The sequence below is a fragment of the Salvelinus fontinalis genome, chromosome 10, assembly GCF_029448725.1.
Source record: "Salvelinus fontinalis isolate EN_2023a chromosome 10, ASM2944872v1, whole genome shotgun sequence".
Lineage (NCBI taxonomy): Eukaryota > Metazoa > Chordata > Actinopteri > Salmoniformes > Salmonidae > Salvelinus > Salvelinus fontinalis.
The window spans coordinates 33,925,893-33,942,862 of NC_074674.1; the positions used below are offsets into that span (position 1 = coordinate 33,925,893).

The 16,970-nt window shown below is 43.3% G+C and overlaps 1 protein-coding gene across 3 annotated transcripts in view; it reads left to right on the forward strand.

The window, feature by feature from the left end:
* The window catches only part of LOC129864068 (leucine-rich repeat transmembrane neuronal protein 4-like), a 60,174-nt gene that overhangs the window by 41,020 nt on the left and 2,184 nt on the right, over nucleotides 1-16,970 (forward strand). The window lies entirely within an intron of this gene.

A 16,970-nucleotide genomic window follows, 5' to 3' on the forward strand; every position in this document is an offset into this window, starting at 1 on the left:
CCAGAGTCTCTCCCTCCAGTCCGGATCTGCCAGAGTCTCTCCCTCCAGTCCGGATCTGCCAGAGTCTCTCCCTCCAGTCCGGATCTGCCAGAGGCGCCCATCAGTCCAGAGGCGCCCTCTACTAGGGTCTTCAATCCGGGGTCGGTGGTGAGGGTCGCCGCTCCTAAGGTGTCACAGAAGTGGGCCAAGACTATGGTGGAGTGGGGTCCTCGTCCCGCTCCAGAGCCGCCACCGCGGTAAATGCCCTCCCAGACCCTCCCCTATAGGTTCAGGTTTTGCTGCCGGAGTCCGCACCTTTGGGGGGGGGGGGGGGGGGGGTACTGTCACGTTCTGACCTTAGTTCCTTTTTTATGTCTTTATTTTAGTTTGGTCAGAGCGTGAGTTGGGATGGGCATTCTATGTTTTTCTATGTTTTGTTCTGTTCTATTTCTATGTGCTTGGCCTAGGCAGGTGTCAGTCGTTGTCTCTGATTGGGAGTCATATTTAGGTAGCCTGTTTTCCTTTGTGTTTTGTGGGTGGTTGTTTCCTGTGTCTGTGTTTACACCATACGGGACTGTTTCGATTTTCGTTCGTTCTTTCACTTTGTTATTTTGTATTTTTGTGGTGTTCAGTTTTACATATTAAAATGGACACTTACCATGCTGCAAATTGGTCCGATATCTCTTACTCCTCGTCAGAAGAAGAGGAAAGTCGTTACAGTTGGCATGGGTTTGAATCTGGTCCACTGCTCATGGATGAATGTCTATTTCTGATGGGTTAATTCTACGTGGTTGCTGGGTTAAGACAGAAACAACTCAAAGGTTAACAGTTTATGCATTAATTCTGAGCGATTAAGGTTAGGGATATGGCAGGGGTAGGCAACCCTGGTCCTGGAGTGCCGCAGGCACTTCATGTTTTTGATTTAACCTTTCACGCCTCTCTACCCCGGGTCCGGGAGCACCCCCCCCCCCCCCCACACTGAGTAGCATCGCTAGCATAGCGTCACAATTAAATAGTAGCGTCTAAATATCATTAAATCACAAGTCCAAGACACCTAATGAAAGATACAGATCTTGTGAATAAAGCCACCATTTCAGATTTTTTAAATGTTTTGCAGGGAAGACAAAATATGTAAATCTATTAGCTAACCACGTTAGCAAAAGACACCATTTTTCTTTGTCCACCATTTTTTCTCTCCACCAGTAGCTATCACCAATTCGGCCAAATAAAGATATTGATAGCCACTAACCAAGAAAAAACCTCATCAGATGACAGTCTGATAACATATTTATGGTATAGGATAGGTTTTGTTAGAAAAATGTGCATATTTCAGGTATAAATCATAGTTTACAATTGCACCCACCATCACAACTCGACTATAAAAAATACAGAGCAACGTGTATTACCTAATTACTAATCATAAAACATTTCTTAAAAATACACAGCTCACAGCAATGGAAAGACACAGATCTTGTGGATTCAGACAACATTTCAGATTTTCTAAGTGTCTTACAGCGAAAACACAATAAATCGTTATATTAGCATACCACATGTGCAAACGTTACCAGAGCATTGATTCTAGCCAAAGAGAGCGATAACGTAATCATCGCCAAAATATATTAATTTTTTCACTAACCTTCTCAGAATTCTTCAGATGACACTCCTGTAACATCATATTACAACATACATATAGAGTTTGTTCGAAAATGTGCATATTTAGCCACCAAAATCATGGTTAGACAATGACAAAAGTTGCCCAGCTGGTCAGAAAATGTTGTGCGCCATATTAGACAGTGATCTAGTCTTATACATAAATACTCATAAACTTGACTAAAAAATACAGGGTGGACAGCGATTGATAGACAATTTAATTCTTAACCTGTTGAGGCTGGGGGCGCTGTTGTCACTATTTATGCTAATCGTGTAATTTTTGAAACGGCTTCCCACAAAATTCTTGATCGTACAATATGCATATTATTATTATTATTGGATAGAAAACAGTCTATAGTTTCTATAGGAGTTGAAATTTTGTCTCTAAGTGGAACAGAACCCATTCTACAGCAATTTCCCTGACATGGAGTCAGATTTCAGAAATGTTGGCCCCTGATCTGGAGTCAGTTAAAAGGCCACTGTTATTGCTATGAGTATACGGACACTGCTTACGTCTTCCCCTGGATGCCTTTACGTGATGACGATTTGAATGGGGTCGATTGCACGTTCACAGGCACTATAAATTAAAAAACCCTGTAGCAAGCAACTCTTTTCTTGGTGCGTCATGCGCGTGGAGGACACCGACCCGCACCTGTTCCAAGCATTAGTGTTGGGAGTAATCTTTCTCCGGTCATGTTAAGACTCGTTATAGGAGTTAAAAACATCATAAGGTAGTTAATTTAAAGCGTTTTATAGCAATTTATATCCGCTTAGTGCGATTTTGGGACATTTATTTCTGAAACGCTGTGAATCGCTGGGCACGCTTCCAGTTCATCCCGAACGCAGTTGGCATTTCCACATGGCAAGAGGACAGCTTTCCACCAAAAGACGATTAGACCCAAGAAAGGATCCTTTGCCCAAGATACTGATGGAAGAACAGCTCAAAGTAGGAACAATTTATTATGATAAATCGTGTTTCTGTCGAAAAATGTTAGTGGCTTAGGACGCCATGTTTTTTGACGTAGCTTCGCTTGGCGCAAACTGTATTGAAAAGTAAGGATAATTTAAAAAATGTAATTCCGCGATTGTATTAAGAATTAAATTGTCTATCAATCCCTGTCCACCCTATATTTTTTAGTCACGTTTATGAGTATTTATGTATAAGAGTAGATCACTGTCTAATATGGCGCACGGACATTTTCTCACCAGCTGGGCTACATTTCACATTGTCTAACCATGATTTTGGTGGCTAAATATGCACATTTTCGAACAAACTGTATATGTATGTTGTAATGTGATGTTACAGGGGTGTCATCTGAAGAATTCTGAGAAGGTTAGTGAAAAAAATAATATATTTTGGCGATGTTGACGTTATCGCTCACTTTGGCTAGCATCAATGCTGGGCTGCTTTGTGCTATGTGCTATGCTAATATAACGATTTATTGTGTTTTCGCTGTAAGACACTTAGAAAATCTGAAATATTGTCTGTATTCACAGGATCTGTGTCTTTCGATTAGTGTATGCTGTGTATTTTTACGAAATGTTTGATGATTAGTAAGTAGGTAAACACGTTGCTCTATGTAGTTATTCTAGTCCATTTGTGACGGTGGGTGCAATTGTAACCTATGCCATCTACCTGAAATATGCACATTTTTCTAACAAAACCTATCCCATACCATAAATATGTTATCAGACTGTCATCTGATGAGTTTTTTTCTTGGTTAGGGGCTATAAATATCTTAGTTTAGCCGAATTGGTGATAGCTACTGGTGTTGGTGGACAAATAAAAGATGGTGGATTATGCTAATGTGTTTTTAGGTAATAGATTTACATCTTTACATATTGTGTCTTCCCTGTAAAACATTTTAAAAATCGGACATGTTGGCTGGATTCACAAGATCTGTGTCTTTCATTAGCTGTATTGGACTTTAATGTGTGAAAGTTAAATATTTTTAAAAAATATTTTTTTTGAATTTCTCGGCTCTGCATTTTCAGTGGGGGTGGGGGGGGAGTGCCGCTAGCGGCACCCTCAGCCTAGACAGGTTAATACAATCGCTGAATTACATTTTTTAAATTATCCTTACTTTTCAATACAGGTTGCGCCAAGCGAAGCTATAACAAACAAAATGGCGGCATAAGCGTTTAACATTTTTCGACAGAAACACGATTTATCATAATAAATTGTTCTTACTATGAGCTGTTCTTCCATCAGAATCTTGGGCAATGAATCCTTTCTTGGGTCTAATCGTCTTTTGGTCGAAAGCTGTCCTCTTGCCATGTGGAAATGCCCACTAACTTCGGGCATGAACTGGAAACGTGCCCAGCGGTTCAAAGTGTCTCAGAAAGAAATGCCTCAAAATCGCACTAAACGGATATAAATTGCTATAAAACGGTTCAAATTAACTACCTTATGATGTTGTTAACACCTATAACGAGTAAAAACATGACCGGAGAAATATTACTGGCTAAACAGCAGGTTGGAAGGAGGCGAGTCCGACGTCCTTCGTGCGTCAGGCGCAGGCAGCCAAAGGAAGTTACTTCCGGTATTTGGTGATTTATAGAGGCCCTGATTGCGCAAACGACTCCATTCAAAGCGTTATCACGTACTGACATCCAGGGGAAGACGTAAGAAGTGTCTGTTTCTCCATAGCATTTACAGGGACCTTTAAACTGACTCCAGATCAGGGGCCAAGATGTCTGAAATCTGACTCCATGTCATGAAAAGTGCTGTAGAAGGAGTTCTGTTTCACTCAGAGACAAAATTCCAACGGCTATAGAAACTAGAGAGTGTTTTCTATCCAATAATAATAATAATATGCATATTGTACGAGCAAGAATTGAGTACTAGGCAGTTTAATCTGTAGAGCAAATTATGCTAATCGAAACAGCACCCCCTATATTCGCAAGAAGTTAACTGACCTGGAAGACCAGGTGTGTTGAATTTAAGCCATCACTGAATTGATCAATTAGCTCAGTTGGTCAGGTGTGGTGCCTAGTTGGAACATCCTGCACTCTAGGAACAGAGTTGCCTACCCCTGGGGTATGGTTTGGGGAAGGCTGACAACACAATTATTTAAAAAACGATGCCTCTTTGTTTCATCAGTATTAATCATATTCTTGGTGGTTGCTAGAGCATCGTGAACTGCCGTAGTGCAGTGGTCCAAGCAGTGCCCTCTGGGTCCGAGCCTCATGAATTAGGCATGCACTGCTGGCCGATAGTGACCAGCCTGAGCCTACATTAGGACCCACAAGTTAATTGTGTTTGTTTCAATATTTTCAAGAAGTAAAATGAATATGATAATTTACACATCAAACAAAAGTGTCTCACCCTCAACAAAATTGTCTTTGGATATGCTCATGCATAAACATCTTGACAGCTTTACGAAATGAAATATTAAAGCCACACAATACATGCTTTCAATCCTCGCCAAAGAACAGAACTATATTGACAAATTATACATAGGTGAACTATAAAACGTGGACTAGTATCCACACTGGGGGAAAGTTGATCATTCTACTGTAGGCCTACATCTGTCAATCAACTGATGGCCCAAATCAAGTCAGCCAGAGACACACAATCTGTAGCCTATTATGGGTTTTCACACCTTTCATTATGTGACAATGGACAGGCAAATCAAATAACAAGGAGCCTATTGCAACCATCGATGGAACTAGATCATCGCCATCTGACGCCTTATTAAACCATCAGCAGGGGCTGATCTCATTTGCAACCATTATTGGTGACCTTATTACCGCCCGCTAAAAGATGATGTCGGTGTTACCCTTATGCCTCGATCATGTGCTAGTCAGAACTAGGAAACTCTGAAATGTCCGACTTGCTATCTGGTTGTAGTTATACACGTGCCGTTACACAAGTCCTGCTTGCAACCAGTCTTTCAATTTATGTTCGCCCTCTTATTGGTATTGTAATCTGAACAATTTTGGCCTTTTTGAACAGACTAAGGGTGATTGAGCTATTTGACAAGCATTCTGTACAATAGAAATATACAGTGGTGTAGTGGTTCCTGGAGAAGTGGGTATACTCTAATTTACCAAACATTTGCCAAACGGCCCGCCAAATCATATAGACTCACAAAAAAAGAAACATCCCTTTTTCAGGACCCTGTCTTTCAAAGATAATTTGTAAAAATCCTAATAACTTCACAGATCTTCATTGTAAGGGTTCAAACACTGTTACCCATGCTTGTTCAATGAACCATAAACAATTAATGAACATGCACCTGTGTAACGGTTGTTAAGACACTAACAGCTTACAGACGGTAGGCAATTAAGGTCACAGTTATGAAAACTTAGAACACTAAAGAGGCCTTTCTACTGACTCTGAAAAACATCAAAAGAAAGATGCCCAGGGTCCCTGCTCATCATGCTGCAAGGAGGCATGAGGACTGCAGATGTGGCCTAGGCAATAAATTGCAATGTCCGTACTGTGAGACGCCTAAAACAGCACTACAGGGAGACAGGACGGACAGCTGATCGTCCTCACAGTGGCAGACCACGTGTAACAACACCTGCACAGGATCGGTACATCCGAACATCACACCTACAGAACAGGTACAGGATGGCAACAACAACTGCCCGAGTTACACCAGGAATGCACAATCCCTCCATCAGTGCTCAGACTGTCCGCAATAGGCTGAGAGAGGCTGGACTAAGTGGTTGTAGGCCTGTTGTAAGGCAGGTCTTCACCAGACATATCCGGCAACAACGTTGACTATGGGCACAAACCCACCATCGCTGGACCAGACAGGACTGGCAAAAAGTGCTCTTCACTGACGAGTCGCGGTTTTGTCTCACCAGGGGTGATGGTCGGATTCACGTTTATCGTCAAAGGAATGAGCATTACACCGAGGCCTGTACTCTGGAGCGGGATCGATTTGGAGGTGGAGGGTCCGTCATGGTCTGGGACGGTGTGTCACAGCATCATCAGACTGAGCTTGTTGTCATTGCAGGCAATCTCAATGCTGTGCGTTACATGGAAGACATCCTCCTCCCTCATGTGGTACTCTTCCTGCAGGCTCATACTGACATGACCCTCCAGCATGACAATGCCACCAGCCATACTGCTCATTCTGTGAGTGATTTCCTGCAAGACAGGAATGTCAGTGTTCTGCCATGGCCAGTGAAGAGCCCGGAGCTCAATCCCATTGAGCACGTCTGGGACCTGTTGGATCGGAGGGTGAGGGCTAGGGCCATTCCCCCCAGAAATGTCTGGGAACTTGCAGGTGTTCATACAAATATTTACACATGTTAAATTTGCTGAAAATAAACGCAGTTGACAGTGAGAGGACGTTTCTTTTTTTGCTGAGTTATGCATGCAACAAAGATGTAGAATCATCTGGCCAAGTGCATAAAGTTCCCTCAGTGCTCACAACAAGCAACCTCTGACAAAAGTCCCTCCCCTTCTATTCGATGTGAGATTGATGAATCATACACCTTATCGATAGCAACAGCTCATGGTCATCCTGAAATCAGAAGTTTTTTTGACTCAATTTTTTTATTTTTTTATTTCACCTTTTATTTAACCAGGTAGGCTAGTTGAGAACAAGTTCTCATTTGCAACTGCGACCTGGCCAAGATAAAGCATAGCAGTGTGAACAGACAACAACACAGAGTTACACATGGAGTAAACAATAGACAAGTCAATAACATGGTAGAAAAAAGAGAATCTATATACAATGTGTGCAAAAGGCATGAGGTAGGCAATAAATCGAATAATTACAATTTAGCAGATTAACACTGGAGTGATAAATCATCAGATGATCATGTGCAAGAAGAGATACTGGTGTGCAAAAGAGCAGAAAAGTAAATAAATAAAAGCAGTATGGGGGTGAGGTAGGTAAATTGGGTGGGTAGTTTACAGATGGACTATGTACAGCTGCAGCGATCGGTTAGCTGCTCGGATAGCAGATTTTTAAAGTTGTTGAGGGAGATAAAAGTCTCCAACTTTAGAGATTTTTGCAATTCGTTCCAGTCGCAGGCAGCAGAGAACTGGAAGGAAAGGCGTCCAAATGAGGTTTTGGCTTTAGGGATGATCAGTGAGATACACCTGCTGGAGCGCGTGCTACGGGTGGGTGTAGCCATCGTGACCAGTGAACTGAGATAATGCGGCACTTTGCCTAGCATAGCCTTGTAGATGACCTGGAGCCAGTGGGTCTGACGACGAACATGTAGCGAGGGCCAGCCGACTAGGGCATACAGGTCGCAGTGGTGGGTTGTATAAGGTGCTTTAGTAACAAAACGGATGGCACTGTGATAAACTGCATCCAGTTTGCTGAGTAGAGTATTGGAAGCTATTTTGTAGATGACATCGCCGAAGTCGAGGATCGGTAGGATAGTCAGTTTTACTAGGGTAAGTTTTGCGGCGTGAGTGAAGGAGGCTTTGTTCCGGAATAGAAAGCCGACTCTAGATTTGATTTTGGATTGGAGATGTTTGATATGAGTCTGGAAGGAGAGTTTGCAGTCTAGCCAGACACCTAGGTACTTATAGATGTCCACATATTCTAGGTCGGAACCGTCCAGGGTGGTGATGCTAGTCGGGCGTGCGGGTGCAGGCAGCGAACGGTTTGGTTTTACTAGCGTTTAAGAGCAGTTGGAGGCCACGGAAGGAGTGTTGTATGGCATTGAAGCTCGTTTGGAGGTTAGATAGCACAGTGTCCAGGGAAGGGCCGGAAGTATACAGAATGGTGTCGTCTGCGTAGAGGTTGATCAGGGAATCGCCCGCAGCAAGAGCAACATCATTGATGTATACAGAGAAAAGAGTCGGCCCGAGAATTGAACCCTGTGGTACCCCCATAGAGACTGCCAGAGGACCGGACAACATGCCCTCCGATTTGACACACTGAACTCTGTCTGCAAAGTAGTTGGTGAACCAGGCAAGGCAGTCATTAGAAAAACCGAGGCTATTGAGACAGCCGATAAGAATATGGTGATTGACAGAGTCGAAAGCCTTGGCCAGGTCGATGAAGACGGCTGCACAGTAATGTCTTTTATCGATGGCGGTTATGATATTGTTTAGTACCTTGAGCGTGGCTGAGGTGCACCCGTGACCGGCTCGGAAACCGGATTGCACAGCGGAGAAGGTACGGTGGGATTCGAGATGGTCAGTGATCTGTTTGTTGACTTGGCTTTCGAAGACCTTAGCTAGGCAGGGCAGGATGGATATAGGTCTGTAACAGTTTGGGTCCAGGGTGTCTCCCCCTTTGAAGAGGGGGATGACAGCGGCAGCTTTCCAATCCTTGGGGATCTCAGATGATACGAAGGAGAGGTTGAACAGGCTGGTAATAGGGGGTGTGACAATGGCGGTGGACAGTTTCAGAAATAGGGGGTCCAGATTGTCAAGCCCAGCTGATTTGTATGGGTCCAGGTTTTCCAGCTCTTTCAGAACATCTGCTATCTGGATATGGGTAAAGGAGAAGCTGGGGAGGCTTGGGCGAGTAGCAGCGGGGGGGGGCGGGGCTGTTGGCCAAGGTTGGAGTCGCCAGGTGGAAGGCATGGCCAGCCATTGAGAAATGTTTGTTGAAGTTTTCGATTATCACGGACTTATCAGTGGTGACCGTGTTATCTAGCCTCAGTGCAGTGGGCAGCTGGGAGGAGGTGCTCTTGTTTTCCATGGACTTTACAGTATCCCAGAACTTTTTGGAGTTAGAGCTACAGGATGCAAATTTCTGCTTGAAAAAGCTGGCCTTTGCTTTCCTGACTGACTGCGTGTATTGGTTCCTGACTTCCCTGAACAGTTGCATATCGCGGGGGCTCTTCGATGCTATTGCAGTTCGCCACAGGATGTTTTTGTGCTGGTCGAGGGCAGTCAGGTCTGGAGTGAACCAAGGGCTATATCTGTTCTTGGTTCTGCATTTTTTGAACGGAGCATGCTTGTCTAATATGGTGAGGAAGTAACTTTTAAAGAATGACCAGGCATCCTCAACTGACTCAATGGAGGAGCTGTATATGCAACTGGTTCACCTCTGATGCTCACAGGCAATGTGTATTGGAAGAGATTTCTGAATGTTCTTCACCCAGCATACACCCAACCAGACATGCTTTATCTACTCATTTGCTAGATGCAGAGTTCAACAGAGTTCAAGTGAAGGTCAAGCAAATCATAGAGAAAGCAGACTGTATTGCAATCATCTCTGATGGGGTGGTTGAATGTCCGTGGGCAAGGAATAATGAACTACATCATCTCCACCCCTCAGCCAGTATTCTACAAGAGCACAGACACAACATAACCACCAAGATGGCGTAGCAGTCAGACGTCTTTGTCATCGTCTTTTCGTGTCCCATGTATATATCTTTTTATATCTTTTTTCTTTGCATATCTTTTTTATATTTTTCTAAACCTCAACTTCAGAACACTCTCCTGCATCCCACCTCAATGTGGTGTGGATCGGCCTTTTTCTAAAGTATTTTTCTTTACTTTTGAACCGGAACCCCAACAGAAGCTAGCCAGCTAACTACCTACTAGCTAGTAGTCGGCTAACCACTGCTAGCGGTCATCAACCTTTAGCTCGGAAAACTCTCGCCAGTTTGCACAACGCGATTCAAACCAGAGCATACCGGACTTATTTTCTCTCCATATCCCCGGATTCATACCGTAAGTTCTGAAGCTTTTCACCTGGATCATCGCAGCTAGCTAGCTGCAATCCGAATGGCTACTCCTGGCTAACGTCTCTGTCCCAAAGCAAGAACCAATTTGGCTGGAGCTAGCCCATACTAGGCCCATCTCCCGGCTAGCTGAAGAGGTCCATCAGCCACTCCTGGGCTACAATACCTATTTTGCCAATTTTGCCAATTGGCTTGGACCGCTTTTACTGCCGGTTCGGAGCTCCACCAAACCTTCACGACTGGACTACCGACGTAATCTGCCAGAGGGGGTTCTTCAACTGGCAACAACGTTGTGAAGTCCCCTGAATGCCCATCTGCTAGCCTGCTAGCCACAGCCCGCTAGCTGTCTAGAGCATATTGGACTGTTACCTAAAGAGATCCATCGGCCAATTTTTTTTTTCTTGGGCCACTACACCTATTTTGCCAATTGGACTGGACCCCTTTACTACAACGAACCCTACTAATCCATTACGACTGGTCTGCCGACGCAACCGCTGTAATTTGAAGAAACTAATTTGAAAGGAATAATATCAAAAAAATGCTTAACTATCACTTTTCAATCTCTGTACAATAATGTCACCAACTCACCAAGATTCTCAACACATAGAACCCCCCCCCCCCCTGTGGCACAACCCCAATACAACACACTAGGTTTATTCTCTGATCCCATTTTTTTCGTGTTTCACTATTTTTATTTTTATGAAATTTCACTGAGGAGGATGGTCCTCCCCTTTCTCCTCTGAGGAGCCCCCACTGGTGCCAACTGTAACGTTTTGTGGAGGAGGAATAATGGTCTAGGGCTGTTTTTCGTGGTTCAGACTAGGCCTCTAACTTCCAGTGAAGGGAAATCTTAACACTACAGCATACAATGACATTCTAGATGACTCTGTGCTTCCATCTTGGTGGCAACGGTTTGGGGATGGCCCTTTCCTGTTTCAGCATGACAATGCCCCCGTGCACACAGTGAGGTCCATACAGAAATGGTGTGGAAAAACTTGACTGCCCGAAACAGAGCCCTGACCTCAACCCCATCAAACACCTTTGGGATGAACTGAAGCGCCGACTGCAAGCCAGGCCTAATCGCCGAACATCAGTGCCCGACCTCACTAATGCTCTTGTGGGTGAATGGAATCAAGTCCCCGCAGCAATGTTCCAACATCTAGTGGAACGCCTTCCCAGAAGAGTGGAGGCTGTCATTGCAGCAAAGGGGGGACCAACTCCATATTAATGCCCATGATTTTTGAATGAGATGTTCAACGATCAAATGTCTACATACAGTGCATTCGGAAAGAATTCAGACCCATTCACTTTTTCCACATTTTGTTCCATTACAGCCTTATTTTAAAATGGATTCAATTGTATTTTTTCCTCATCAATCTACACACAATATCACATAATGACAAAGTGAAGAGGTTTTTAGACATAAAATAAATAAATATTAAACATAAAAACAGAAATACCATATTTACATACTGCAAGTATTCAGAACCTTTGCTATAAGACCTGTCCGGGGGCATCGTCGGACAGGGCCACAGTGTCTCCCAACCCCTCCTGTCTCAGCCTCCAGTATTTATGCTGCAATATTTTATGTGTCGGGGAGCTAGGGTCAGTCTGTTATATCTGGAGTATTTCTCCTGTCTCATCCGGTGTCCTGTGTGAATTTCAGTATGCTTCCTCTAATTCACTCTCTCTTTTTCTCTCTCTTTCTCTCTTTCTCTCTCTCTTTCTCTTTCTCTTTCTCTCTCTCTCTTTCTCTCTTCTATTGGAGGACCTGAGCCCTAGGACCATGCCTCAGGACTACCTGGCCTGATGACTCTTTGCTGTCCCCAGTCCACCTGGTTATGCTGCTTCTCCATTTTCAACTGTTCTGACTGCAGCTATGGAACCCTGACCTGTTCACTGGACGTGCTACCTTAACCCGGAGCTGCTGTTTTGGACCCTCTCTCTACCGCACCTGCTGTCTCTAACTCTGACAGATCGGCTATGAAAAGCCAGCTGACAATTACTCCTGAGGTGCTGACCTGTTTCACCCTTTACAACCACTGTGATTATTATTATCTGACCCTGCAGGTCATCTATGAACGTTTGAACATCTTGGCCATGTTCTGTTATAATCTCCACCCGGCACAGCCAGAAGAGGACTGGCCACCCCTCAGAGCCTGGCTCCTCTTTAGGTTTCTTCGTAGGTTCTGGCCTTTCTAGGGAGTTTTTCCTAGCCACTGTGCTTCTACACCTTCATTGCTTGCTGTTTGGGGTTTTAGACTGGGTGTCTGTACAGCACTTTGTGACATCGGCTGATGTAAAAAGGGCTTTATAAATACATTTGATTGATTGATTTGATTGAAGTAGTGACGTGCAACATACACCTTGTTTCCTGAAACTAGTCACATATTTGATATTTCCAAAATGCTCATTTGAATGGTGTAAAGCGAAAGGGAGAGAGGGAGAGAGAGAGCAATACAGAGAGAGAGAGCGTCCCAAAAATATTTGAGGTGAAAAGCTCCAGAGTTTTACTGTATATTAATATATGACCAGCAGGATACATCATTAACAATGTGCTATCCTCTACAGAGACAGGCAGAGGGAAGGAGATAGAGAAGCTCAGTTTTACTCCCCTTTCATCCCTCTCTCTTTTGTCCTTTTCTGGTGAGAAGATTAGAGCTGCCACACGTCCATAATGATCTCATTTGTTGGCGGGGGTGAATCACACAGTCCCCAGTGTGCTTCCTCACACTCACCTCCTCCCCAGTCCTAGCAGACCTTGTTAATCACATGCCCTACAAAGACCTAGCATTGGCCGTGTTCATCCACTGCCACCGCAACCCGGTCCACGATCCATGCACAGGTCACTGAAGCATCATTTAGCTCTTCTAGTTTCTTCTGCTTGCTGTTTCGTCTCACAATGTTGAATATGAGAGGAGGGAAAGCTTCAGTAAAAGTAGTACAAGAAATTGGTGGCTAATTGGAGCCCAGGGTGGAGGGAGAGAGAGGGAGAGAGGACCCTGTGCTCCCAGAAAGAGAGCCTGTTATATGTCTTTGTTAGCTCCCGCTACTCTGGCACAGAGCAAACTAATTACCTCATGTTTATATCATCCTAATTAGTGCACACTCTAACAGGCTAATTACACAGTGTCGCAAACTCTCAAAAATGTTCCTGTAAAGTAGAAGACTTTCTAAGAAGTGTTGACATTTTGGAGTGAGGAATCTCTAAACTGTACTTTGTTTGTGATGAATACGTCTTTGTGCTTTGTTTTTATCACTTACATCATAGCTACAGGTGTAGAATCTTAATTTGAGCCAGATTGCTACAGCAGAAAAATTATCCTGCAGAATAATTATGTGGATTATAATGAATGGACATTTTTGTAGGGGTTGATACATTTTTTGTAAGGGAAAATCAAATCTGAAATGTCAAAGTGTAAAGTACAATCTTCAGACACCTTTTTAAACCTCAAATACACTACAAATATGAAATGTCCTGCATATCCAACAACAAGGTGAGAAAATTAAGATCCTACATCTGTAACACAGCTAACACCCATGGCATGGTATGTAAATTAAATAAAACATTTACGATGGCGCCGGAGGGGAGGGCTGCCGTCTTATCGGCTCTTAACCAACAATGCTATTTTGTTTGTTTTTTCGCGTTGTTCGTAACTTGTTTTGTACATAATTTTACTGCTACCGCCTCTTATGACCGAAAAGAGCTTCTGGACATCAGACCTGCGAATGCTCACCTCAAACTGGACAAAGAGTTCTTCTTCAATGAGTCAGATGGGAGGGATATACTACTACAGACACCCGACCAGGCTCAGATCCCCATCATTCGCTGGAGAAGGAAACTGAGATTTTGTGGAAAAAGATCAGGGTGCTTTGCGAGGATCAGGTGACGAGTGGCTAATCTGCCCCTGCCTTCCGTCCTGCTAGCTAATTTTCAATCACTGGAAAATAAATGGGACAAGCTGACAGCACATATATCCTACCAACGGGACATTAAAAACTGTAATATCTTATGTTTCACCGAGTAGTGGCTGAACGACGACATGAAGAACATAAAGCTGAAGGGTTATACACTATCGGTAGAACTGCAGCCTCTGGTAAGACACGGGGCGGGTGCCTATGCATACAGTTAAAGTCGGAAGCTTACATACACTTAGGTTGGTTTTATTAAAACTCGTTTTGCAACCACTCCACAAATTTCTTGTTAACAAACTATAGTTTTGGCAAGTCGGTTAGGATATCTACTTTGTGCATGACACAAGTAATTTTTCCAACAATTGTTTACAGACAGATTATTTCACTTATAATTCACTGTATCACAATTCCAGTGTGTCAGAAGTTTACATACACTAAGTTGACTGTGCCTTTAAACAGCTTGGAAAATTCCATAAAATTATGTGCTGGCTTTAGAAGCTTCTGATAGGCTAATTGACATCATTTGAGTCAATTGGAGGTGTACCTGTGGATGTATTTCAAGGCCTACCTTCAAACTCAGTGCCTCTTTGCTTGACATCATGGGAAAATCAAAAGAAATCAGGCAAGACCTCAGAAAAAGAATTGTAGACCTCCACAAGTCGGGTTCATCCTTGGGAGCTATTTCCAAACACCTGAATGTACCACGTTCATCTGTACAAACAATAGTACACAAGTATAAACACCATGGGACCACGCAGCCGTCATACCGCTAAGGAAGGAGACTTGTTCTGTCTCCTAGAGATGAATGTACATTGGTGCGAAAAGTGCAAATCAATCCCAGAACAACACCAAAGAACCTTGTGAAGATGCTGGAGGAAACAGGTACAAAAGTATCTATATCCACAGTAAAACGAGTCCTATATCGACATAATCTGAAAGGCCGCTCAGCAAGGAAGAAGCCACTGCTCCATATCCGCCATAATAAAGCCAGGATACGGTTTGCAACTGCATATGGGGACAAAGATCGTACTTTTTGGAGAAATGTCCTCTGGTCTGATGAAACAAAAATAGAACTGTTTGGCCATAATGACCATCATTATGTTTGGAGGAAAAATGGGGAGGATTGCATGTCCTAACCGACTTGCCATAACTATAGTTTGTTAACAAGACATTTGTGGAGTGGTTGCAAAACGAGTTTTAATGACTCCAACTTAAATGCATGTAAACTTCCGACTTCAACTGTATGTCTGAATTCAATAATGGGAAGGCTATTTTACAAGTACCCCCATTGAGTTATCTGTCTCTATTGCATAAGTAACATTTCTGTCACATGTTTGCTTCAGTGAATTTATTTGTTATAGTGTCCTGAGGTAAAGGTTGTCTCTGTGAATGTCTGTCGTCAAAGTCTCTCTATGTGTGTGTGTGTCCCTCTGGCTGTAGGAGGTGTGTTAAAGTTGAACTTGCATGAAGTTCTAAGATTAACTCAGTGCACCGTTAGATCCCCCACCTGAGAGACTAAAATGGCATATATTATATTATTAATTTCAGCGAGAGATGAGTGAGTTTTGTCTGGCTGTTTGATAACAGGCTTAATCAAAGTTGGGCTCAGGGCGTACTATAGATGTAGCCTTACGTCAAAGGGAGACAGGATCTGACACTCACACACACAGTTATCTAAACTGTGGCACCAAAACCCTTCACCTTCATAATTCCATGCAGATTCTAAGAGGTCCAGAAATTGCTTAGGACTGCAAAATCCAAAGTGTCTCAGTACATGTACATTATTAACACTGGATTTACCTGGAGCCAAGCCCACAAAATAAGATTTTTTTAAAGGCTAAAATGCAATACTAGTGGTTTTAAGGAGGGAAAGGCAAAGAGGCAACCTTGGTAAGTCTACTGCCACTGTTCGGGTTTAAGATTAATTGACAGCTTGTGGCTCTGGAGTTACAGTAAGTGTGGAGATTCCATTACCTAAATACAAGCTGGAGTGGAGCTCAGTGAATTTCATTGGCATTCAAAACACTCCAGGACGAATGAAGATCTTTTTTTTACCAGGTTAATGGACATTTAACCCAAGGGAGAAAACACATGTGTGACTCGTTTCAGAAAACTAGGCGTATGTCGCGGGTCACTACTTCACACGAGAGCCATTTGAAGTTAAGTTAAAGTTTTTTATCAAAATGCGTTTTTGGCAGAAATGCATTCTAGAACATGTGAACTTTCATGTACCTTAATAACAGACGTGTATGCCATCTGTAAATACGAATACAATTGTTAAATTACGAGCCTAGTTGGTTTAGCCACCGAAAAAGTAAGGAACCTTCCCGCTAGCCATTATTGGCTGAGATACTGAGTGGGCTGGACATGCTGAGAGATGAGTTCGGATTGGTCTGCTAGCTGGCTAACATTGAACCTGGTTGGTTAGCTACCTGCAGATTCATGCAGGGTAGTAATGTCATGAGTTGTGATTATGGCTCATTGTTTATCTAGCTAGCTAGCTACATGTATTAACAAAAGACCCTACCATGCAAGTAACCATTTCATTAGAATGTCGCTGCAACAACTGTTTATAGACATAGCTGGTAAATCCGCTCTGGCAATCTACTCCGATTTCAGAGCACTCTCATCTGAGTGTACCAGAGCGCAGAATAACTGATGAATTTAAGAACACACAACACCCGTTGAATATGGCCGGTGTCAGTAAACGTTGGCAAAAAAAGCGTAAATTGTTGCCAGCTGCATAGATGCAGTCACCAACGCTCTGGATAACATAAAAACAACCTAACAAGCTCTGCTAAGGC